We start from the raw sequence: 27,110 nt of genomic DNA, 5'->3' as shown, positions 1-27,110 counted from the left end.
TGCTGTGCAGTCAGTGCTGCCATGACCCCCTCATGCAGGTAACACTTGGTTAGTACTACAGCACTGCTCTAGAACATGCATAACAAGGCTTTCAACAGAATGTGCAACAGATACCACACTGTCATGCTGGTGTGCTACTAAATTGGTGGCATACGTATGTGCATGCAGGTTAGAGCCATTATTTCATTTTGAATGTTCACGTGCCTGTAACAGTAAGTGTACACCCTCTGGCACACATCTGTGTACATCACCTACACTCTCATGTGTAATATGATAGACATTATCAGTCCATTGTAGGGGAAGAGTCACCACCACTACCAAATTCAACATGGGACAGTGTGTCATGGTCATCTTCATGTCCAATATGTGATGCCCCTACATCATCAAAATGGATAGCCACACTATCCCCCCATTCGAAAGCTGTACCATGAAACACCCAGTTGTCCCCTTTTAAGCCAGACAATGAACTAATTGCAGTGCTCTGTGTGCCATTAGCCATACTATTAGAATGAGATTCATCATATCCCAGCTCAGGATCAGTGTAGGAGGCAGGAAATGGATGTGCTGTAAATAAAGACAGACGAGACATATCTTATATGTTTACAGAAGTCAAATGAGGCAAGATGTGAGTGACATAAATGGACAAGTATCTAGCTACACTAATTATGGAGATATGGACTTACTGGGTCAGTCTGGCTGTGGGATATGGATTAACTGGGTCAGCATGGCTGTGGGTGGAGCAATACCCATATAGAGCAGAGATAAACCATATAAGTCGCATATCAAACAAATATGATGGACATGATGATATACCTGACATGTCCTTCCTCCTCTGACTCTACCTCTTGTAGTGAGGGTTGAAATGTCACTGTCATATAAAAAGAGACAGGTACACAACAATTCAGCAGGAAGAACATTCACGGCATTGTGCAGCTTTGAAAATAGTATATAACACACACCAAACAAGATACACACATACCCAAAGGCTGACTGTGTTTTCCAGATTGCATGTGCCTATGCAGGTGAACAAGGCCACATTAGCCTTAAAGATCACAGTTGTACTTAACAATATTGACCTATAGCAATGAGACAGACTGCTTTACCATGTCTATCCTCCCCAGATGAGGAATGAATCATCCTGTGTAATGCAGTAACTATAGGTTAAAGTGGAACATAAACAACAGGTGAGTATACACCTCTGACATAACAGCAAAAAGAGGAAAACTCTAGTAATCGCCCTAACAGACTGCAGAGACATATGCCTGAAATGTGATGCCATTGATCTGTTGTTGATGATCCTGTGCAAGTGAGAAACACAACAGTACACATGGTGCTAACACTGTCATATTTGCATTATTCGGTAATATAACACACTGTTAGATTTATGTTTTTTTTCCATCTTGAATGTCCATTTGCACATGACATAGTTGTGCCGTTGTGACAGTCAAAACAAAAAGTAAGCTGAGTGAATGAATGTCCATAACAGACAATTTAATTATGCTGTTGTGTTTGTGAGTGGTGGACATACCTGTATGTCCTGGAATACCTGCCTCAATTCCTCCATGGGTATACAAGGATCTTAGCAGATGTTATGATGGGAGGTCAGGAAGATTGTCATCTCATCTGGAGGAGGCAATGGTGGTCTACCTCCAGTGGAATTTCTCTCCCTGTCTGTTGGTTGCATGGAGGATCATGTCAGGGCAACAACGACAGCAGGGGTCTCTGGATTGGTTTTGTCCACCCACACCATTAACCATGTTGGTAATGTGACTCCACACTCCACACTTTTTGTTTCCAGACAACATCACCATCTCTCCAAGCATATTTCAGCCATGCTGCCACAGTGCCTCAATAATAATATCATTTTCCCTGGCGGGAAAAGTTGTCATGATGATTACGGTTTGATGTCCAAAAAAATGGTGATTAGCTCATATCAGGTAGTATACAGGGGGGTGCACTTACTGACAGATCAGACCTTACAGCATATGTCTGTGTAATGCCCTCATATACAGTGCAATGCCATGTAAACAATTAATGTCATGTTTGCTACCATTATGTACAGATAAACTTTAGGGAAATATTCAACATGTACCAATTTCTGAGTTTAAGTCATGACCGCTAAAACCTACATCACCATCACCACCATCACAAACTCTCTTTTTCCCATTTTTTTATATGGAGTCAGTATTGTGAGATCTGTCGCCATCTCTCACAATTCAATGCCACTCCCTCACCTTCTTTGACACTCATGCCTGACTGTCACAGGTTTTCTCCACACAATCCATCCACTTCTTTGCTGGATGTCCTCATTTCCTCTTGCTTTCTTCCTGTCTCTCCCAAATCTTTTTCAACAGATTGTCTTCTGCTTTTCTGCACATGTGCCTGAACCACCATAATCTGTCTCTTTTACCTTTTCTGCAATTGGAACTACTTTGGCTTTTGTTCTTATGTCCTCATTTCTTTGCCTGTCCAACAGTGTGCATCCCACCACCCATCTCAAGCACTCTATCTCCATCACCTCCAACTTCCTCAGCTGGTCTGCCTTCACTGCCCAGTTTTCTGTACTATACAGAACTAACTGGTCACACCACTGTTTTGTACACCTTACTTTTCAATTTCTTTACTTTTCTTCTGTCGCATATTCTACCCCTGACACTCTGTGACAGTTGGCTGCAGCTCCTCTGATTCTAGCGTTGACTTCCTCATTCAGACTTCCCTTCTATTCAACCACCCTTGCCATATACTTGAAGTTGTTAACCTGTTCCACTATTTTCCCTTGTATCTCAGTTCTCATATTCTTCTGATTTCTGCCATTTGCTCCTATTAGAATTGCCTTATCTGTAAACAGTTTCATCCCATGTGCCTTCAGTTTTGCATTCCATTTCCCTATACTTTGCTGAAGCTCTTGCTCAGAGTTGGACTGTAATGTCACATCATCTGTATGCAGCAACTTTTTTGATCCATCTTCTCTGACCTGTTTGCAGATGCACACCCACTCCCACTGGGGGCCCCTCTATGAGACTGAACACTGTTCATACTTTAGTCATTGGGTCCTTGTACATAGCCTGCACTAATTCTACCAATGTTTCTGGGACTTTGAACTACTGCAGTACTGCCCAAATCAACTTTCTTGGAACCTTGTCATATGCTTTCTCCAAGTCTTGGAATGCCCATATGAACTCTTTCCTAATTTCTAGCTTCTTTTCAACTATCTCTCTTACTGCAGTCAGTCAGTTGTGCTGCATCCTGATTTGAATCAGAACTGCTCATCTCCCATCTTACTTTCTACTACTATGCATATTTATTACTCACCCTCTTCAGACCTTTCATGTAATGTGAGAGGAGTTTGATATCTCTTTACTGCCCACAGTTGTGAATGTCCACTTTGTTCTTGAACAATGGCACTAGTATGCTTATTCTCCAATAATCTGGCATGCGTCTTTCTCTCCCCACCGCTATGAGTACCCTCAGGAGCCATTTCTCCCCTATGTCACCCAGCATCTTTATCATATCTGCTGTCACCTCATCTGAGCCTGCTGCTTTCCCTCCCTTCATTTTCCTTAGTGCTGTTCTTACTTTCTCTATGGTGGGCTCCTTCTCTTCTCTCACTGTAGGCTGTGTCTGAGGCAGTAGAGCTTCTGTGAGGTTTTCTTCATTCAGAAGCTGCTGGAAGTATTCCTTCAATCTAAATTTTGATGTCCTGTGGACTGGTGAGCAGGTTGTTGGCATCCCTTATGAATCGTGTCTGACTATCTTGTTTATCTTTCTGTCTTTGCCTTGCAACCTGATATAGTTTCTTTGTCCCACCTACTGAGTCCCTTTCCAGAAGCTTGTAGAGTGCTCTGATACCTTGTTCTTTGCTTTTGCAGCTCCTTTCTTAGCCTCTTTGTTAGCCAAACAGTATTCCTTTCTAGCTTGGTCCGTCCTTTGTATCTAATACTTTTTTCTGCACTCCTTATTACTTTTCATAACTTCCTGAACTTCTGTATTCCACCACTAGCTTTCCTTATGTACCTTATTTCCATACCTGGCTTGACCATATATCTGTTCTGTAGTCCTCACACATACTGTTTTGAGGCACCACCATTCTTTATAAACTCCACTTATTTCCACATCTTCCTGAGGTGTATTAGCCCTGAGTAACTCCTTGAACTGTTGTGCATTCTCTTCAGTCAACTTCCAGGCCTATAACCTAATCACTATTGAACTTAGATCCCTCTCTGGCCACTGCTTGCAGATGATTGTGGCAACCAGTGAACCATACTATGGGCCGAATGTTTAACCAGGGATGAATTTGCAATCGCTGATTTTCCCCAGTGCCCTTTCCTTACTAGGAGGAAGTCCACCTGAGTTGCATATTGGTCACTCTTGTATGTGATCTTGTGACTGTCTCTTGATTAACCATGTGTTGTCCACAATCACGCCATTTGCCAGACAGATGTCTAGAATGAATGAAACCAAACAATTACGGACTGTGCCGAGTGCCGTTTAATGAAAAGCTAAACAACAAGCTCCAATATACTAAGCGCTTTCACCATCAATACAATGGCTTCTTCAGAGTATTGTATTGATGGTGAAAGCACTTAGTATATTGGAGCTTGTTGTTTAGCTTTTCATTAAACGGCACTCAGCACAGTCCGTAATTTTTTGGTTTCATTTTTTCTCAGTGTTTACCCTTCTTGGGTTTTTGTTTTATTTAGATGTTTAGAATGGTTTCTCCTTTATCATGTTCCCACACCTATATGGTCCTAGACAGTCCTCATTTCCTTTTCTGTCTGTCCTGATATGTGCATTCAGGTCACCTATTATCACCACCAATTCAAGTTGTCCTAGTAGGTTCTGCAATTGCTGTCTGAATGCACTTGTTTCCTCACTATCATAACCCTGCTGTTGAGCATAGGCTGAGATTATGAATACTACCCTATCATAGGCTGAGATTATGAATACTGACCTATCATTAGGCTGGAGTCCAATTGCCATGAGTCTTTCACTAATTCTGATGACATCCATCACTGCCCTCTGAAGTCTCTCCCTCACCACAGTTACTGCACCATTTCTAGCCTGTCCTTCTCCCGAGTAGTAGACTGTGGATCATAAGCTAAGTGTCTTTGTTTTACTGTGCATCCTTTCATCTCATGGATACATAGGATGTCCAGCCTCCTCCATACTATGATGTCATCCAGTTCCAAGGTCCATCTTTTCAGTGAACCTATATTGAGAGTAGCAATTCTTAATTCAGTTTGGCAGGTTGGTTTTAGATCCAGCTTTTGTTCAACAGAGCTATGCCAGGTAACCCAAGCTGGGCACAGCTGGCCAGTAACTTATTGACCCAGGGCTGCTGGGCTTTATGGTAGTCATACTCTGGCCCATAGGGGTGCATACATCTCTTCCACTGTTAGCATCACAGCTTACATTAACATAAGTTCTCAAATCTCAGAGCATTATCCAATAGCACAGTGCTAGTGTGCAGAGCTCAGTAGAAATGCCCAGTAGTTATCATTGCATGTGGATATGTGGCATATGTGCCCAATGCATACCAACAGACTGGTGCTACCATATGTGTGCCACTTTTAAAATGTGATATTGATACATTTTCTTATCTTTTCATTGCTACCCGCGAACTGAGTGGTATCTCAGCGAGCAGTTTTCAGAAGGCATTTTTTTTACCTTTTCCTCCAGTTTCAAGGAGATGTTGACTGAGATGGGGCTGCAGTGCATCTGATCTCCCAAATGGACCAATGAAGTGACCTTCCAGATGCTGGCAGTCTATGTAAGGCATGAAGAGAGGATACAGGCACATGAGGGGAACTTCACACAGATCGATATATGGAACTGGATTACAAGAGAGCTACAAGGAAGTACCAGGATCTACAGGACTGGCATGCATGTCTAGCATTAATACAACAATCTTCACCATAGGGACCAGGATGACCTTCACAACAGGACCACAGAGGTTCAATGCCCGTCCTCAGATGCTTACAGTATTTGGCATGATAATGAAGTGGGCTCCATAGATGTTCCATTTATATATGTATTGCTATTGTAAGGTAAGTGTAATGAAAATACCGTGCACTATTTAAATTCTGATGGCCGTCTAACTGTGCATCTCAAAGTTATCTGCGAGTAAGCTGGGCCATTGATGCAGGTGTACAAGATATTTAAGCAACAGCTTGTGTTTTTAAGGACTGCTTGTATTGGACCCATCCCATTAATAGTGTTAATCATTAACAGAATCTGATCATTCCTGAAAAAAACTGTGATGACCTTTTGTTCAACTGATCAAGCAATGTAAATGGAGGCTGATCATCTGTGGGTACAAATTCCACAAAAGCACTGAAATGCAGAACATTTATGGACAAATTACTTCAATTTACTTCAGATAATATGATTATATTTCATTGCTGTGTGCTGAGGTATGAAATAATTTATACATGTGTTTCATTTTCAGAGTGCATAGGTCACGGATGACTATGCATTTCTTCATTATCTGCAAAACTTTGCCATACAAAGTACCTTTTTCACACAGATGTATGTGATTTCCCTGCAATAGTTATTGAAAGATAAATATGTAAACTTAGTCTTAGATGTTCGGTACTAACTATTAATATACATTACTTCTTGACTAAGTTAAAAAAAATTAAGAGCAATGCAGGTCACCATACATTTAATATGACTGAGTGTTGGTATCCCACTTCATTTGCAGCAAATGTAGCCATGCAATCCCTAGACTGTGGCACAGCTGAGAGGTGATGTCAGTAACTGCACTCCTACTTGTATTGTGTTTTTAAGTTTGAATTCCACAGCTGTCCTTTAATTTCTGTAATGCCCAGTTTGCTGTTTGTTAAACATCCAGAGATGTTTGTTACTCGTAACCTATAAAACTTATGAAAGGTAATGTCTGTGTTGTAATACATGATTGTTTTATTCCATGCAGAACTATGCATTTCCTTATTATCACTTTGAGATTGTCCCATACTAGTTAGGTTGTTCCCCCATGAATCTGTGTGATACTATTGCAAATTGAAATGAAAACGAAATATGTATGTTCAATCTTAAATCCTATCCATTCACATATATTAGTTTTGGTATGGGTTAAACAAATATGACATTATTGCAGGAGATTGTGCAATCTGAGCAAGTGCTGTAATCAGACTTTGGGCCAGATTCATGGAGGCTTGCACGGAGTCTAAGAGTAGAGTAAGACTCCAGCAAGCCAACATGTCCACCGAGTGATCCAGGAACAGCCAGCAGGGATGTGCAACTGAGCTCTCTAAACTATTCCTACATGGACAGAGCTGGGATATGCAAATTACCTCAATGGCAGGCGAAAGCCATGCAAATGAGGTAAATTTGCGATCCAGGAAACCCGAACCTGTCCGAGTAGGAGTAGTATTATCTGCAGAAATGTACTCAGTTGATAACTGAGTAGGGTTCTGCAAATAGCAAAACTGAGCCATGTCAGCAGTAAAAAAAGCATGCATTCACAGGAGGAAGCATGCCAGTGGACAAAAATATGGCCATTGCCAATGGGAAGTGATGCAAACTAAAATTAAAAATACTTTTTTTTTTTAATCTCGATCTCCGGATTTTAACCGTAGCGCAGCACCACGCAAACGCGCTGCGCCCTAAAAAGCAGAAAATTAGTAATTAAGATCCACAAATGTGGATGTCATTGCTAAAATGAATTAACAATGTGAGAATGGCAGGCTGAAGACAACATGGCCACCGAGTAGAGGTTGCTAAGGGGGGAAGCTCAGTCTAAGAGATGTAACTAACATTAGTAGGCAATCCTATGCAAATGAGAGTTATGATAGTGAATCACAAGTTCACATAGCAAATGAGCCCAGTCAGTGGAGTGTAGGAGTCGGATAAGGGGAGTAACAGAGTAGAAGATAGGTGACATCACGAGGGGGGTATGTATGAAAGGAGTGCAGCTCATTGGAGCAGAGTGACATGTGTCAGCTTACATTAACATAACAGTGAAAGAGGTGTGTCAACAGGCAGGCCAGGTAAAGTCATGAAATCGAAGGTGTATGCTGTGGATAATACCAAAGTTTCTTGCTGAGCGTGCATGCACATGTGTGCATGCCAGTAAACCTGAGTAAGACAGTGTGCATGCGTGCAAGTGTGTGTGCACGCTTGTAGGCTCCAGTAAGCATATGTAAGGCTGTGTAAACAGTTGTAAGCGCGTTTGCACTGGTGTGTGCATGTTTTAACAGGAATAAGCAAGTGTTAGCCTGTGTAAGCATGTGTGCTCACGTGTGAGCTGGTGTGCGCGTATTTGTGCTTGTTTGTGAGGCGCTGCCCCCATGAGGAAACAGAAAGGGAAAAGGAAGCACAACAAATAGTAGGAAGTAAACCAGGGAGTACTAGCAGAGCTAGCAGCTAGCAGGTGAAAACAATCAGAATCAGCCAATTACACAGGCATTACACTAGCCCAACCCAGCCCAGCACTTAAATCTCAGCAAAAAACATTCCAGTATGTGTTCTAAGACACACTGCAACACTGCAGTAAGCTAATAGAAGTGAAAACTGAAAAAGCTTTACTGAGACAAAGAAATTTTAGGGGCTGCCATTGCTGTCATAAGGCAACATACGCAACATGCTGAGGGTGGTGACAATGCAAATGCTGCTGAGCAACCCACAGCAAGGAGAAGGGTGTACAGGCCTAGGGTAACCTACCAGGGGCTACATGAGCTGGAGATAGTGGAGCACTATAGAGTGGACCGAGACCTCATGCAGCAAATTGTTGAGCTGTGCAGGCCACACCTCACACACAGAACCAACAGAGGGGAACCCATCCCAGTGGAAACCAAGGTATGTGTTGGCCTAAGAATATTAGCAACAGGTACCTTCCAGAGACCAACTGGTGATATGATGGGGATTTCACGGGCATCAGCATCTAGGGTACTGCACCAGTTCCTGAATGCCATGGCAGCACATGTCGGTGATCATGTATATTTCCCCAATTCCCGTGAGGTATTGGCCAGCAATATGCGTCTCTTCCAGCAAATAGCAGAATACCCTGAGGTAATGGGTGCAATAGACTGCATGCACATTCATATTAAAGCACCAGACGGTGAGCGTGGTAGGGTCTACTATAACTGCAAGGGTTACCCCTCCATCAACTGCCAGGTTGTGTATGATGCCCAGGGCATAATAATGAATGTGTGTGCTGGCTGCCCTGGAAGCTACCATGAATCCCATATCTGGCATCTGACACAGCTGTACCAGACATTTGCCAATGGGGACATCCCCCATGGTCACCTAGTGGAGGATGCTGGATATGCACTCGAGCCGTGGCTGATGACACCCAACGCACAAACACGAAATGTAATCAAGCGTGTGTTTGGGCTGCTCAAGTCACGGTTCCGGTGCCTGGACACATCTGGTGGAGCCTTGCAGTACTCACCAACTACATGTACCCAAATAGTCATGGTATGTGCTATGCTACACAATATGATCCTGCGAAAACAGCTGCAGCAGGAGCAGCATAGGGCCGGGCACAACAGCCCCCCACCATTGCCAAGGCCATCACAGGCAGAGTGTGACTCGGAGGAGGAACAACCTGAGCCTGCCCCAGTAGGCAGAAGGAGGCGTGCCCAGTATGCCATGGCCTTAGCAAATAGGCAACACATAGCATATACACTGGTTCAGTAGGAACCCTGGAAATGATACCTCCCTCCGACTCGCACATATAGTAAAAGCGATGCCTAACTTGACACTACCTTTTAACAAATATGTATAGGGAGTGTAAAATGTGCATCCGACATAGGCAGCCCTGCAGCACCAGCAGAGGCATGATTGCCATGTGTTAAGCAATTATAAAGCACTGCTAAACAGCTCTCACCACTATTTAGTATATGTGAACAAAATTGCACTCACTAAGTAGCACAACTACAGGCGATGTTCAGCAATATTGTGCACTGTCCAGCAATGTTGGGCAACATTGAACAATGTTTTGCAAGTCTGGTCAAATGTGTATATAGTTCATCAAAAGTAGGTTAACAGGTTCATATTTGCTTCACTTTCCTTGAAGCAGTCTGTTCTGCCATGTATGAAAATATGAAGTAGTGACAGTCCTCAAACCCAGGATACAGTACACTACAGTCAGAGAACAGAACCACTAAACCATGACAGTATTTCAATGGTCAGCTTGCATGAGAAAATGTTGATAAGTCAATGCTAAGTATCTAATGGAAACCATAAATGCATAGCATAATCCCTGTCGAGTCAAGACACAAAGGTGAGGCCTGCAGTAATAATAGAACCTGATATTCAACACACATATAGTATAAATGTTAATATTGGTAATGTTCACACACAGCAACAAACGTAGTGGACCTCAGACAGCAACATACTGCAAGGTCACACTGGGCATGCTCACACACCTGAAACTATGAGACAAATGTCAGGCAACAAAACACTGAAAGTCTGAACTGGGCATGCTCACACACTTAGGTAAAGTCTGAGTACAGCAGTGGGCCACACATATCCCACAGTTGTAAGTGTCAACCCAGGAACCCCGCACTATTCACCAATCCACTATGTGCACACAGTGATATGACAACGGACACAATATAAAATAGTGAAATACTGTCACAATCAAATATGTAATGCAGAAACCTAGGTTGTTCATAGGAAGTGGTAAATCAAAGAAGAAACAAAACCTACAACTAGTACCACCACTGAACAATGTGCATCCTGAACATTAGCATAGGTTCTGAGGTTGACACTAGGCTATCTGCCCTAGGGTATGTAGAAGCCGAGCCACAGTGTGTTTGCAGTCTACAATCACGCTAGATCAGTAGACTGTGCCTGCCAATAGTAGGTCACACAAGATATCACACATATGTTCATGTCATTCTGCCTCTGTCTAGCAAGGACCCATAACATATCCCAGGGCTAAACATACGAAAACCCGTCCACCTGTGAAGATGTCACCTGTAGGTGTTCAGTGTGGGTCTGTGCATATGTGGTAGTGTGATCACATTCCCAAGTGAGTGGAGCCTCTGGGATGGTAATATGCCCCTCCAGCATGTCCTATTAACAGCATTGTTCATGTACCTGTCCCTGGAGCATGTAGCTGTTAGGGACTTTGATATCCTCACGTGGAGCCTGTCCATCAATGCTATGATGGACATGGCATCAAAGAAAAGGCAGACTGCATCCAAGTAGGCAGTAAGCAACTGAGGAGAGCTGGGGTCACCATAGCCAAACTGTGCATACCATCTGTGTGAGTCCACAAATCCACTTGGTATGTAAATCAGTGTACATTCCAGTCATTGCAGGTGTTGGGTAAGGTACATCCGAAATGGGCCATTGTATCCAAGCATGTGCCAGATAACTACAGGGTCACAATGACCCCACCTGATCTGGATGTAAAACTGTATGGGATAAGGTTGCCTAAATAGAAGGTGTGTCCAACAACATTGGCAACGTGAATGTCAAAGGCAAGAGTACTAAGTATTCATGTCCACAAATCACAAACCACACACACTGTACATGATGTAACATCACCTATGTGGTAATGTGTGTGTACGATGTTACTACCAAAGGTGATGACTATGCATCTAAAGTAAGGTAGCTGTAGGCCATGGCTCTGACACCAGTCAGCCATCTCTGTGAGACCCTTTCTGAGGATGCCTGTGCCAGCTGTGGAGTCGAATATGGCACACAGTTTGCAGCCATCTGCAAACATGGTCATCCATATTCCCCCTGTGTTAGCCAGTATGTATCAGAAACATATACAGAACAAGAGAGGTCCCAGGACTGAGCCCTGTGGATGCCACGTGTAACTGGTGTATAGTCAGACATGACACCTGCAATACTGACCATGTGTGTGCTATCCATGATCCAGTTAGCAATCCAGAATGTGACATATGTGTAGATATTGAATCCGGTGATCTAATGTGTAAAGACTAAGTGGGGTATTGTGTAGAAGTGGTGTGCGAGCTCCAGGTAGGCTGTGTGGACAACCCTGTGTACTTCTATGGACCTGTTACCTGTTTAAAGACATCAAACATCTGCAAGAGGCAAGATATGCCCACAACAACACCAAATTGTGTAGGATCCAGTGTCTGTAGGTTCACAATGTGTATGTGTATGTGTTCCATGATGATACACTCCATAGCATAGCAGACCAGGATAGTTAGGCATATATTGTGATAATGTCCAGGGCCTCTTGTGGCACCAGCACTGTGTAACAGGTACACCATAGCTGTACGCCATTCTATGGGTAGACATCCTGTAGTAACTGTGATATTGAACAGTGACATAATGTGAGTGTGAAGTTTGTCATGACTCTCGTGTATGCCACAGTCTGGGACACTATCTGGTCTCACTGATGCTGTGTTGTCTGCTATGGAGAGGGCAGCACACACATGTCCATCTGTGATGTCATGGAGGCTACACCCTGTTGTGATGGACATGTGCACTGCAGGGGGGATGGTGGGGAAACATTCCACTGAACCTGTTGTCCAGGATGTTCGCAATGTCAGTGGGTTCACTGTATCATTTGTAATTATGCAGTAACTCACAGCATATCGGTGAGTTCCCACACAGGTCCCTGACATAACTAAATAAGGCCTTGTGATTGTCCACAGTGTCTGTTGCAAGTGTCCGGTAGAAGTGGGCCTTAGATGAATCAACAACTGATCGTAGCTATACCATAGTACTGATCAGAAATGCCTTCCAGATTGTGATTGTGCTCCAAAATGTAGTGGCCTCCCCCTGTCCATGTACAGCTCAGTAATGGCCATGGTCCATCAGACAGGTCTCCTGCATTTGGAGGAGTGAGTCTTGTAGTTATCTGGTATAGCATGATCCATGAATTCCAGTAGTTGTCCATAGAATGTGCTTGTAAAGTATGTAGTTGTCTGAGCCGTGATTAATACTGTCCCAGGGTCATTGAGGGGATACCACCTCAGTTTGTACAAGTGTGATGTTTGCTCATGAGAAGTATGTCACTGAGATCACATAGGATGTGTGTGTGTATGGGATCTGTATGTCTAGTGAGATGAATGTATGTTCAGACCTCAACAATTACAGGTATACCTCTGTTGTGGAAAATAGAGTCCCCATGTGTGTGATGATCAGGTACCACATGTATAACCCCCTGTGGGTATGTGGACCAGGTCTGCCCTAGCAGTTGAGTGTAACAATCTTAGCAACTGTTGTGTGAGGGTGTCACTGCGTGAGTAGTATACCCAGTCAATGTTTGTGTATTTGAAGTCACACAATATAATGGTGTTTGGTGAGACCTTCACATTCCCCAGTGTTCCCAGGAATAACGCCTGTTGTGCCCATGTTTGGGAGTGTGGTCTGTAACAGTCTACAAACTGAAATGCAGTTATGACCACTGTCAGTTGCACATGTACATTCCCCAATGCTTTGTGTACTGCTACCAACCTGGAGGTGTGTGTATGAATGATGCATATGGAATCCCCCCTATTGTTGTTGTCCAGACCGAGTCCTGTGTCTGAAAAACATGGTATGATGTAAAACATGTTAGTGCTGCTGTGGTTTTGTGAGCCTGAACCAGGTGTTTGTTACTGCACATATATCAACAGATGCCATACTGATGTGAGTCCTGAGTGCATGCATTCTGAGGGTTAGACATCAGTTGTTGAGCACCATCATGCTCCGTTTCCTGTATCCTGTAATGTCTATGGCTGTGGTTATGTCATCTGACCCTTGCTTCAAACAGCCACTATGTGTGTGTCAAGAGCCTAAGGCAGTCTGTGAAAGCCTAGGGGTGACAGCTGCATGGCGTCCATAGCGAATGTACATGGCATGTTGAGCATGTAATCCCAGGCTGACAGACACTGGATCCCCTGTGAATGACAACAATATGTTAGGCAACTGTTAAAAATGATCATGTCATCTGTATACTGTGACATAGTACTTGGTGAGGGTAAGATGCTACACAAGGTCAGGGTCATGCTGTCCTGGCCTACATGATCAGAGAGCCCTTCTATGTCTCCTGTCATGTAGTCCAGGGAGGAATGTCTGAGTGTCCACACACCGGAATGCTCAATGATGGAGCCATATTTGCAGTTGCAGTGGACTGACAACAGTGCATGTGTCATGTGGCATATCCTGGCACCCGACATACAGCACAAAGTGACCTTCACCTTGTTCAGCCTGGTGAGTGGAATGTCATTGTGACCGACAATTACACTCACCTAATACAGTTGTATGAGGTGTGTTGTGTAGGCCTAAGGGCAGTGACTGTGTGGCACAATGACTTTGTGAACTGTGATGATATGTGTGTATGGTTGTGTGTTAGCAGTAGTTTGTGTGTCTGCTTTGGATGTCTCAGCTGCTTAGGCAAAGTACAATTAGATGCTCCAAGTATGTCATTGTGTGTCAATGTATACAGTTTGCTGTTGTCATAGGTGCATGTGTGACTGTATTTGTTGTGTGTGTGGTTACCTTCACCACCTGATAGACTGTGCCAGTCATGGCCTGGGAGAGCTCAGCCTCCTGTCCGTCTATACAGTTGCACCTCCCACAGATATCTGACTTTGTTGGTAGGAGGAAAGTGTACCTGTGTACATAAGGCAGTTGTAACAATGCGTCAGACTTCCAATATGCACCAGCTGGACTGGAGAGTACACACAAAATCGACCTTTGGACATGCCAGGATATGATGATGACATACACTGTCGACTGATCACAAAGGATCAGTAGTGTGTCAAGTGTGTAAAAGAGTAAAATAGGGTTTTAGTGTTCAGGTTTGTTGTTGCTGTGGAAAGATATTCTGCAAAGGAGTACAGACAGAAACATTACACCTCCTTTAGCTAGGTGAGAAATATCGATGTACAGTCATATATGTCCTGAGTCAGGGTCAACTGTACCTGACTGACAATGTCAACATCCTGTCAGACAGGCCCATACATGCATACCCACCTCCCAATGACAAAAGGCCCTAACATCATACCAGGAGATATCACATGTAGAATGTGTAAACTGGTCCCCACAATGCCAAATGAATCCCATCACGTGGATAACAATGTTTCACCATATGTGTCATAAGTGAACGACAGGACAAACGGACACTGCATCTGAACAGTCTGTGGAGCCTCACACTCTCTACAGGATCTTAAACCATTTAATGTGTTACAGCAACATGTGTCATACCCACAAGTGTTGGTGCACAACACACCATGAGAACTATATTCCTATAAGCCTACGAAGTCCGAAATGCTAGTCCACATAGTCCATCATGATTGCAGTCAGGAAAAGAGATATTGTAAACCGACAAACACACAACACAAACATCTGTGGTATGTTAATGAGCACATCATGTTCCCCAAACCTGCTGGATATCTTGTAAGGCAGCCACCCAGTACAAACATCATTGACAGGAGCAACACAGGTCCCACATAGACCTTGAATAGCCCTTTACAAACATCACAGACACATGTGGTATCCACAAAACCTACAATCCGTGCATGAATATGTATTGTCATATGAAGGAATGGTAATATGTCCACAGATAGATCACACCAGGTATGAATTGTGTATTCCTGTTCAAGATATTCACACCTGCTAACCCACAAGGTTCATTTGTGGGATTGCATAACACTACGTGCACACACATAACCATGTCCAGTCTGACGTCAGCAACCTACAAACATAGCATGTGAATTAAAACCACACAATAAAGCATATAGCATGTCGTGTTAATGTGTATCTCACTAGTGTTATAACATAGTTTGGTAGGGGTTTGAATCCTACAATTGCTGAGTGCGTGTTTGTGAGATTGGCTTTAAGAAGAGTGGCCTTTTTGGAGACTGTGGAAATACAGTAGTAGTGGTGAATCCCCCATTGCCAAGTGTGATGTTGTCAGCATCCTACAAATAGAGCTTCTGACATGAATGCACCCAGTAAAGCAAATAGCGTGTCCTGTTAATGCGTATCCCGCTAGTGCTATAACATAGTTAGGTTGGGGTTTGAATCCTGCAATTGCTGTGTGTATGTGTATTAGATTGGCTTTGAGAAGAGTGGCCTTTTTTGAGACTGTGGAAATACAGTAGGAGTGGTGAATCCCCCTTTGCCAAGTGTGATGATGTCAACATCCTATAAATAGAGCATTTGAAACAAATGCACCCAGTAAAGCAAATAGCGTGTCGTGTTAATGCGTATTTCAGTAGTGTCATAACATAGTCAGGTAGGGGTTTGAGTCCTGCAAACACCAAGTGTGGGTGTGTGTATTTGTGTGATTTCCCTTGAGAAGAGTGGCATTTTTGGAGACTGTGGAAACACACTTTAAATGAGGTACATCCCTCTTTGTAAAATCTGATGATGTCAGCATCCTACAAATATTCAGGGAGAACAAAAACCACCAGGTAATGCATATAGCATGCCGTATTAATGCGTAATTTCCCCAGTAACATAACATAGTTAGATAGGGGCTTGAATCCTGCAAATGCTGAGTATGAATGTGTGTGTGTGAGACTGCCCTTGAGAGGAGTGGCCTTTTTGGAGACTGTGGAAATACAGTAGGAGTGGTGAATCCCCCTTTGCCAAGTGTGATGATGTCAGCATCCTACAAATAGAGCTTTGGAAAAGAATGCACCGAGTGAAGCAAATAGTGCGTCGTGTTAATGTGTATTTCACTAGTGTCATAATATAGTCAGGTAGGGGTTTGAGTCCTGCAAATGCTGTGTGTGTGTGTACCACAGGTGGTCAATGCAGTGTGGGTTTTGCTTTTACAACGGTATGACATATGTTTCAAACAGTATGTGCATTGCACACATCGGGTATCTGCGTGTCATACAGATTTGTGTACATGTGACCTCAATCAGTACATAGGTGTGAAGCCTGCATACTACATGAATACATTTGTAACCTTTGGCAGAATGTGCCGCTGCTTCTCAGATCATGGGCCACATATGTATGTCTGCGTCAAGACCGGCCAATGTAGTGACCCGTGGTCAGGGACATCCCTGCCACACACATCCATGACACGTACTGTAGAGGACTGTGAGTGAGGGTAATTGCTGGGGTATATGTCAGACACGTTCATACACAACAACGACTGGCAATAATGGACAGTCATGATAGGTGTGCACCAGCCCTGTGGATATGCATGCAGGCCCCAAATGTGTTATGTGAAACAACGAGGGACCCCACAGCACCTATGGATATGTGGATACCAAGGGACAGATTACATAACACGTGTCTGTCTGTACACATTGGTACCCAACATACGTGTTCAGGGCTACCATCTATGTGGTACTGTTGGGATAGTCCTTATAGTAAATGTGGATGACCATGCCATAGACGGCGTACTGCTATACAGCATGTATTGGACAACAGGTATCTGTCTGTATGATACCCTTGTGTAGGATATGCGTCCCATCCGGGGAATGCAGTGTAGGCCACTGCATGCATTACCAGATGTGGATGGACATATCCCTAGTATGTTTGCATGTACCGAAGAGGGCTTTATGCCACACAGGTGTGGTCCCAGGAACGTGTGGCGTTCGATACCACTGGTTACTGTCATAGTATATACTGGAAGGGTACAACTGTTACTGAGTTCCCCACAACTGTGAGTCATTTGTCAGGACATCATCTAATGATTGGTTGTAGTCATGCTGTTGAGGTGGTGTATACTGCTAGACTGCAGATCATTGACAGATATCAACGGTATCACCCACAGCATACTGCCAACCCATGTCATACACACATGTGTTCCCATGTTAGTACATATCTGTAGTAGAATGCATACTGGCCATTGAAAGATACCATGACATGTTAACAATGTGTAGAACAGGGTATGTCACACATTCCACGTGTCCACTATGCACGTACATGCAGACAGTGTGCACACACCATGTTCACAGATGTACACCTGCTAATTTGTAATGCACACATCACACATGTACTGTCCACTCACTAACACATGCTGTCAACACAGTACACTTCATCCAAGTGGCACATGGGAGGACAATACATACTCAGACCTAACACTGGTGTAAACAATGCTACAATGACTATCACAGCTGTGATGCATACTGCCTGCTCAGATATACCTACAAGAATATCAGTACACCTTCCTGTTGGCAACTTGCTACTATTGCTACACTGCTAGTATGTCACCCTGTGCATCAGAACCTTGTTAGCCTATTCCTGCATCAGTGTGACAGATGACAGGAGGTGGCACAGGTGTCATCATATGCACAGGGTGTGTTGTAGGTTTGCCAGAGCCCGACATTGACCCATCCAATCGGCATGTCTGTGTGTGTGTGTGTGTGTGTGTGTGTGTGTGTGTGTGTGTGTGTGTGTGTGTGTGTGTGTGTGTGAGGGACAACAGTACTGCATGGGCCAATGTTGATGTAATGTGTGCGTGTATGCGTGAACCCTAGTTATATGGTAAATGTGTGTGTGTTTGCATGCACACAACTCCACAATGTGGCTGCCATATACGGGCGGTTATGTGACAGCCACAGACTGTACCTGCTAGGCCATACAGATCAATGTCTCTGGCCACGGACTCCATACCTGTGCCTAGCAGAGGTGCTACGGGCAGTATCGGGTACCAACCCTGACTGGGCGCTATCATCAGAGGCAGAGGTATGATGACTGGACCCATGTCCCTTCTGGGACTGGCCAGCACCATGTGCCAGTGGTCTAGTAGGATGGTCAATGGACAAGCCAGTCCCAGCATTGCTGGGGCTGGTACTGCCACTACGGGAGCAGCTGTGGTCTGTGGTCCATCCGCGACGGATGCCAGATGATGCTGTAGCTGGCATGCATCCGCGTCGGCCTCTCATCCTTCCTGCACAGTCCTGGCTCATGCTTAACACATTGTTGAGGACATCTAATGTCTCCCTCCAATGGCTATCAATGACCTCGGTGTAATTCCAGATGGCACCGGCAAGGTCACGGATGCTGTCATTGATAGCAGTATAATGGGCCCTCTGCGCCCTTAGTCCCTGTCGGGTGTACCGTTCCATACATGTCTGTGCCTGTATTATAGGCTGGAACATACTGGAGGTTGTAATACCTCCGGGGGCATGTCTGCCAGGGGCAGTACGACCAGTGGTGCTCCCCCGAGAACCCCTGTACATCTGCCTATGTGGTACCATTCCAGTACTCCGGCTATGGCTGCTGTGAGGGGATGCACGTGCCATAGGTACCACACTCTTTTCATCAATGCCAACTGTATGCTGTCCCTCAGCTATGGCCATTGGTGACGAGGGATGTATTGGCAGTATGAGTGTGCGCATAGATGAGGTTGACCGCTGTGTACTGTCGAGTGGTGGACCAACGACAGACTCTGTAAGACCTTCCTGTGTCACAATATATGTCTCATCATCTCCACTATTAGTGGCAGTGACATCAGGTTCCCTGCTACACTCAGCCTCGCCTAACACAGCACCTGTGGAAGGAAGACAGGAAATGCACTTTACATTCCGTACATGATGTTAGCACACATGCACACATGCACACATGAACACATCCACACATGCACACATTCATACATGAACACATGCACACATGAACACATGCACACATGAACACATGCACACATACACACATGAACACATGCATACATGCACACATGCACAGAAATACACCGCTCACCACAGCACATACACACACATGCACCAGCAATCCAACACATACACAATAGTGGGTGATGGTGGGTGACAGTATCCCAAGGCAAACAGTCACCACACATGTGTTAGCAGGCAGACCATGTGTTGCTCAACACCATGCAGTGCAAGTGTAGACAGCCCTTTCTAATGACATTATACATGGCTTTGATGCATGTGTGTAGTTGTGCAGTGATTGGCTACACCCTGGAACACAATGTGTACATAGACACTACATTGCTGTGCAAGTATTAACTGCTCTGCAATGTCATGTGCACCATCACTCAATGGTATACATACCATGGTTGCATGTATCATCTGTGTGACACATAGATTGACATGTGTGATGACAGTGTCTGTGTCCATATCACATAATAGTGGGCACAGGTGTAGCAAATGCATGCAATGTACAGACTTGGGATGAGTGGTGCATGTAGACTTGAAGGACTCCCAATGCACGACATGGACATTACACAGTGGTTTTGGTGCATGTGGGACATATTGCAGATATGTTGTTGCCAGCCATGACATGGCATGTTACATGACTGCAACATTAAACACCACACATACCCAATGTGTGTCATGTGACCTATACGCCCAATAGCATTCCAGGTCATATATGTGACACTTTGTACAGATGGCGGCTGTTGTGCAAAATGTGCATACTAGCATATGTAAGCACGCACACAACATGCTATGCATGGTGCATTTAGGTGCATATGTTTGCACACACAGAACAATGAGGTGCACCGCAAAGACTGCTATGTGTAGTACTGTGTTCACTGTAACTGGATGGGGTGTAGTATCATGTGCCATCATCATCATCATGCTTCTTGTGGTCACTCACGGCTACCACTGTGTGACAGACCACCGCCTAGCATGCTGTACCTGAACTGCAGTGCTGTGGATACGTTCACTATTAAACAGCCACTTTGTACATGGGTGTATGAGGTGCCCAGTAGGGAGCATTGCCTAACATGACTGTGTTATGTGGTGAAGACTGTTGCACAGCCCCATGATAGGCCTCTACCCCTGAGGTATATCATGTATGTGTGGATGACATGTGGGATACTGACATGTGACCTTACAGCGGGTGTGTGGTTATGCCATATGTAGCATGACTTTGTGTACTGCATGTGATAAATGTCTTATGTTGTGTACAGGTGTTGCAACTATGCCTATCCAATGTGCAGTACGGGGTTGCCACAACTGTGTGTCATGCTCTGTGTATTGCATGTCACTGAGGAAGCTACTGACATTACTGAGCTGTGCAACGTCTCACAGCATTCATGCATGGCATGCATTATGCGTAGGTGTGTTACGTGTACATAGCCTACACCTCAGCTATGACATGCATATTTCATTACCAACATTGCAGGTATGACACACTCACCAGCATGGATTGGCTGCCCTGCCGTGACACCGGTGGGACCTACGAGAATATGAGAGGGTTCATCAGTGGCCACAACTGTGGCATTGCTACAGTGGGTATGCTAAACTGCAGTACAACAACAGTCAACAGTCACAGGTGTAGGGATATTATACAAACTATCCGTATTGCACAACAGTAGGCAGCGGAATTGCTAAACACACACTACACATGTCACATACACATAATCTAACAATACAGTTAACTGTAGTCTACAGATAGGGCGTATTACCTGCTTGCTCCAGGTGGATGTGCTGGGTGGCTCCTGCCTCCATTACAACACATGTCAGAGGTTGCCGTGGCTGTTGTCCAGGAGCCACCATGCTTAGGAGCAGCTCCTCCGCTCTAGTGAGGGGGGGTGTATGGCCACCCCACCACCTGTGGCAAGCTGCTGTCTTTGGATATCAGATGCACTCCGCTGGACTTGTCTAATTAAATCACTGCAGTGATGGCGTACCTGCTCATATGTCCGGTTATGCATGCCTATGTCATTTACCTGACTAACAAGCTCCTGCCACAGTGCAGTCTGCTCCTGCTGGTGCTGGCTGGTTCTGGAGAACAGCATGGTGTACTGCTGCAAAAGACTGTTGAGTATCACCTCTTCCTCTTCTGCAGTGTAAGATGGATTTTGCTGGTGGGCCATCTGGCTGAAAAAGATATGAGCAATTTGTGTGAGAGTGCCCTGTGGCACACTTTACACCTTTACCCACAGATATCACTTTACTGACATTTATACCATCATAATGTCTGTCAGTGGTTACACACGTTCACTAACACTTGTTGGTTCTCAGGCCACAACTAACTAACACTGCCTGGCAGACTCTATATATCACACCACTATACAACAGTACCCAACGCACTGTTTGTGACACATTGCACAACCTCAAGATGGGGTGTATATCACACCAATGCACAAACAGAGATGTCATCCATTACAATGGATGTAAAGTACAGGTACAGTAGTTCCAATCAAACACCCTAGTCATTGATGCTATAGCCCTGCCTAACAGATGCGTCCAGTTGTTACTATAGGTGGCATACTGCTGTAACAGACTATAGATGTTGCTGGATACACACGTCAACCTTGTAACACCCATACGTTTGCAGCCATTGTACAGGCATAATCACACATCAGGCAAATATACATCGCACCACTGTATGCCAACACAGATGAGCATTACCTGTGTACCACATGGTGCTGTGTACCACTACTTACACACCCTTATGCCTGCAGCCTGTCCTCTGTGCAGACTACAGGAAACACACATGTCAGTGTTTCCAAGCAATGTGAACACACACCATACTGTGCTGTTTAGCCCTACAGCTTCAGGTAGTACTACAGTTCATATTGGTGATGTATTCACCTGCAGTACCACTCACTAAGCATACATGTTTTGCTTGAGCCTACAATGAGACACCACATTCATCAACGGAGAACTACGTCACATCATATGCCATACTACTATGTAGGCCTAACAGTACATTACACATCAGTTGCTGTCCTCACAGCTAGGTTAGGCACTACCATGTCAGATACAACATCACACTAAGCTATCACACATTTACACACCTTGCACACATTCAGCGTTACACTCATTCAACCTCACATAGCAGCTATTGCATTAAGTACATGTGTGAGTGCATAGTGTCATAGGTAGGTTATATGCTATTGGCCCTAGGGCCTATGGCAGCCTAGACATATGCTACCCTGGCCTTTGACACACATGTACTTTGATTTCACTTGCCCCTACCAACCCGGACCACAGAGGTGTTTCCTGGGGTGTATTAACAATCTCCCACACAATCATCAAGTGTATTTATATCAACTGCTAAGGAGGAGCCTTGTTTGCTATTGCTATGTGGTCTATTCTGGTGTATGGGATATGCCTATCCCTCTAGCATTTGCTGTTTAGTGAGCTGACAAGGTTTAGGGCCCTAGATCGTGTACCCCGAGGGGTTGTGATATGTTGCCATGGTGGTTGTCACCCAGCTATGGGTGTGACATACCTCTGTATGTCCAGCAGAGGTCACCTCTGTGTGGCCAGTATGGAATACAGTGTAGTTGTGGTTTTGTGAGTCAGTCTGCATAGGGCATCTGTTTGTGGACAGTATTACCCTTTGTGAGATCTGTCTGTGGCCTGTTCACCTGGTGTAGTTGTCATGTGAAGTACATACCACACAGGGCATTGTGATGAGTAGAGGGGAACCCTACCCTATACTTCCATAGATGACACACCTGTTGTCATGACACATACCACACAGACAGATTACAGGTGTAGTGTGGCACTGTCTTCATCACAGTGGAGGCTACTGTCCACCTGTGTCCCATGTTCTCTTATCACACCTTCACTGTTAGGTAGATCTCTGCCTATGTGTTAGTTAATAGGTACACTGTTTTGGGAAGGTGGAATGGCACTGCAGTATCAACACTTGTCTACAGTCGATGCCTTGTTCACCACAGACCTGTTGCCGTACATATGACCCCGTGTCTCTGTGTGTCTCTCTCTCTCACTCTATATGTGTATATATATATATATATATATATATATATATATATATATATATATATATATATCTGTATATCTATATATATAGATATTTATATATCTATATATTATGTATATGCCTATCTATACACATACATGTACACATCCATTGCTGTACACATGGATGTACATATAGGCACATGTACAGTCCACCCTTCATGGTGGGGATCTCACATATGCGACAGTTGTGGGATGTACTGGTATGTGATTACATTGCACAGTGTTGTGCAGAATGCATGTGGGTGTCTTCAGCCCTTGCAGCTTTAGCAGGCCTCACTGTCTGCAACACATCTGATCTGACAACTCTACCCCACAGCATTTAACAACAACATGACATATATCTACACTACCATAGCTGGCCTTAGGCATAGGCCTACTGGGCGGCCACCTAGGTCACCGCTCTAGCAGGGGTGCTTTTCCACTGTTTATGTGGACACAAGGATGGGGGCACCAGGAAGTGTGGTGGGGGGCGCAGTGGGTCTCTTTTGCCTAGGGCTCCAGTTGACCTAAGGCCACTACACCGCACTGCATGCTGTCTTCTAGGCCACACACTACAACCTACATGGATATATGCACATATCAACATTCACTGACAGATAGCTATCCACCCTTCACTAACAGTTGCAGTATGTCCCTTGCCCTATGCATATGTGCAGATACAGATAGATACATACTGCTGCCACACATGGATGATATGCAGTGTGTGGAATACTCTTCGGGTACATCTACAACATGCCAACACATACATGTCAGTTACATACCTTACCTTTGTATTTACCTGCTCCGTGTGTTACGGTTTTGCATCTTTTTTTTTTTTTTTTTGGGGCTGGTTTGATTTAGGTATTTGCCCTCAATTCCACCTTCAGTCTTTTATTTTTTTGGCTGGATTGCTTTGGGATTTTGCCCTTTACTTCAGATTCAGTCTCTGTTTCTGTCTCTCTCTCTCTCTCAGTCTCTGTCTCAAGACACCTGCAATGAAATAATTGCATGTGTGGACTGCAGGTACAGCCTGCTTTTCTAGGTATCTGCACTTGTGCATGTGACAGCCTCTGCACCAATTGCTGCCCACCATTCAGTAATTGCATGCAGCCTGCTGTTTGGTGATTGCATTACTCACTGTGATTGCAGCCCACTGCTATAAAATGCTAGGTTAGGTAGGCGTAGCCCTTTCAGATTTCAAAGGTGGAGCCCATTCTTTTTTTGCTCTGGACACTGTTGTGTCAGTCTGAAGGTTGGTATTTGTCTCTTATCTGATGCTAGGGTTGTAGCCAGTTATGTGCATGTTATACTCATACCTGCATGTTGCTGCTTCCAGTACACACATCTCAGTATGGACATGTACGCACCCCTCCAAATGCTAACACAGGATACATGGGAGTATGTACATTTTTCTCACTTACACAGTTAACTGCCATACAAATGTGGTTATTGCACTGTATTCCTGTGGCCAGTGTTTATCCTGGTCTGATACTGTGTGGTGTTTGCAAGGTGCTACTGTAACATTATTCCCTGCTAGGATGGCTGATTCCCTTTTCACAGTCATGTCATGCAATTCCACATCCACTGCTGGTAGAGAAGGGTTTGTGTTATACCATTCTTAATTTCCATTTACATTCCCTCATTGTAATGCATGATATATTTATTTCAGAACCAGGTTATTTGTATATTTGCTGTGGCTTAGTGATAATTCATGCAGTCTATTGTGTTAATCATCTGGGGTTCGAGACTGGCAGAGGTTTTTATTTTGCTGCTCAGCAGAACAAGGGCCCTGCCATAGAGTGACTAAGGCACTTTTAAGCAGTTGTAAGGAGGTTTGCATGGGTTTGCGCGACGCTTAGCTATGCTTAGCTAAGTGCACACATGCGCACACTCACTTAATCCCACTTACTACTGCTTAACAGTGCTTACTCCCGCTATCCCCCACGCTAATTTCTTTTAAAGAAAAGAAAATGGGGAGATAGGAAAGTGGTAAAAAAGGGGGCGCAAAGAGGGAAAGACAGTAGGAAAACAAGCTCGGAATGTGCAGGAAGGGTGTAGGGAAGGTCCATAGCTGCCCATTTCTCTAACAGCAACAGCTGTGCATATGCAATGCATTTTGACATGATTTTGACCGCTTCCACCCCTGGGAGAGGGGTGGCGACAACAAAGTATGTTGTAGTGCCAATTAGAATTATCAGTTTACATGTCCAGCAGACGTGTGCGAAATAGGCAGCTATGTATGGGATGTAATTTTTTTGTGGGTACAGATTGCCCTTTTTTTTTTTTTTTTCAGGTGAGAGTGGAAAGTGAGGTAGGGGTGTAGGAATTTGTGGGGAGGTAGGTTGGGGAGGTAAACAGACAAGACAAACAAGATGCATACAGGGGCAGTGTTTGACACATGGGGTGGGTGAACACAATTGATGGGGACAGATGTTTGGAAATCACAAGCCCATGAGCCCACAGATGGTAACAGTGGGACTGAGATCCCCACCCATGGGCAGTCTCCACTGAACCTTCACAGACCCGAGGGTGGCTGTGCTGGGGGCTGCATAGGAGGGGCAGGCTCACCCGTGAATCACGCCACTCTCGTCTCGAGCTGGTGTAGGGGATCAGTGACTAAACGCTGGATCTCCCTACGCACGACAACCCGGACCCCTCGCAGGGTGACAGGTGGCCCTTCTCCACCCACTCTTGGAGGGGGATCAAGCCCCATCCCCTGCAGCGTTTCCACCCGAAGGTGGCACAGGACCAATGGAGGAGGGTAGCCCGGGTTGGGCACCGGACATGCTGGTGCCAGCTGCAATCGCCAGCTGAGGATGGACAGGTGGGTCCGCTGGGACCGGCCTTCCCATACATTCTGTGATTAGGTGTGTTTAATTACAACATAGACAACAGCATTCCAGATTAGTTATAACAGCATGCAGTAATATTCCAATTAACCCAATGCACCAGGGTTACAACAGTTGAACAGCAAGCATAACACATGCATATATTGAACAACAGTAGACATTTCAACAGCATGCAGGGATAATTGGTGGGAACAGGCCACCATGATTGTGGTGTTTGAACAGGGCACATGCATCAAAGTAAGAGGTAAGTTCATTGAACAATAGGACATATGTCCCAACAAATGTTATGAGAATACACATACCCATTGAAGTGTGGAATTGCAATGTTCATGCACATGGAGTAGGGGGTAATAAAAACATACATTAACATATTATTAGTACCTTTACTCTACACTACATTCCTATTGACTGCAGGTGTATATCCCCTACATGTAATATTATTACACTAGACAATATGCATTAGATTGTGTAATGGGTCTGGCTAGTTCATTATATATCTGGAATATATCTGAATATGTGACTGCCCAGGCTGCAGATGTTACTGCTACATACTTGTATTTTATTTGGATATTGATGTATCTATACATCTGGATGCATTCACTTGACATTTTCACTTAATTTACTACAGCACCCTACATTTCATGTAGCACACTCACATTTCTGGTGAACACCTTGACAAGCTACTTGTGTGCCA

Source organism: Protopterus annectens, chromosome 11.part0 (assembly GCF_019279795.1).
Source record: "Protopterus annectens isolate FY-2018-M chromosome 11.part0, PAN1.0, whole genome shotgun sequence".
Taxonomy (NCBI): Eukaryota; Metazoa; Chordata; order Ceratodontiformes; family Protopteridae; genus Protopterus; species Protopterus annectens.
The sequence above is the reverse complement of the archived record's forward strand: the minus strand, read 5'-3'. Positions refer to the sequence as shown.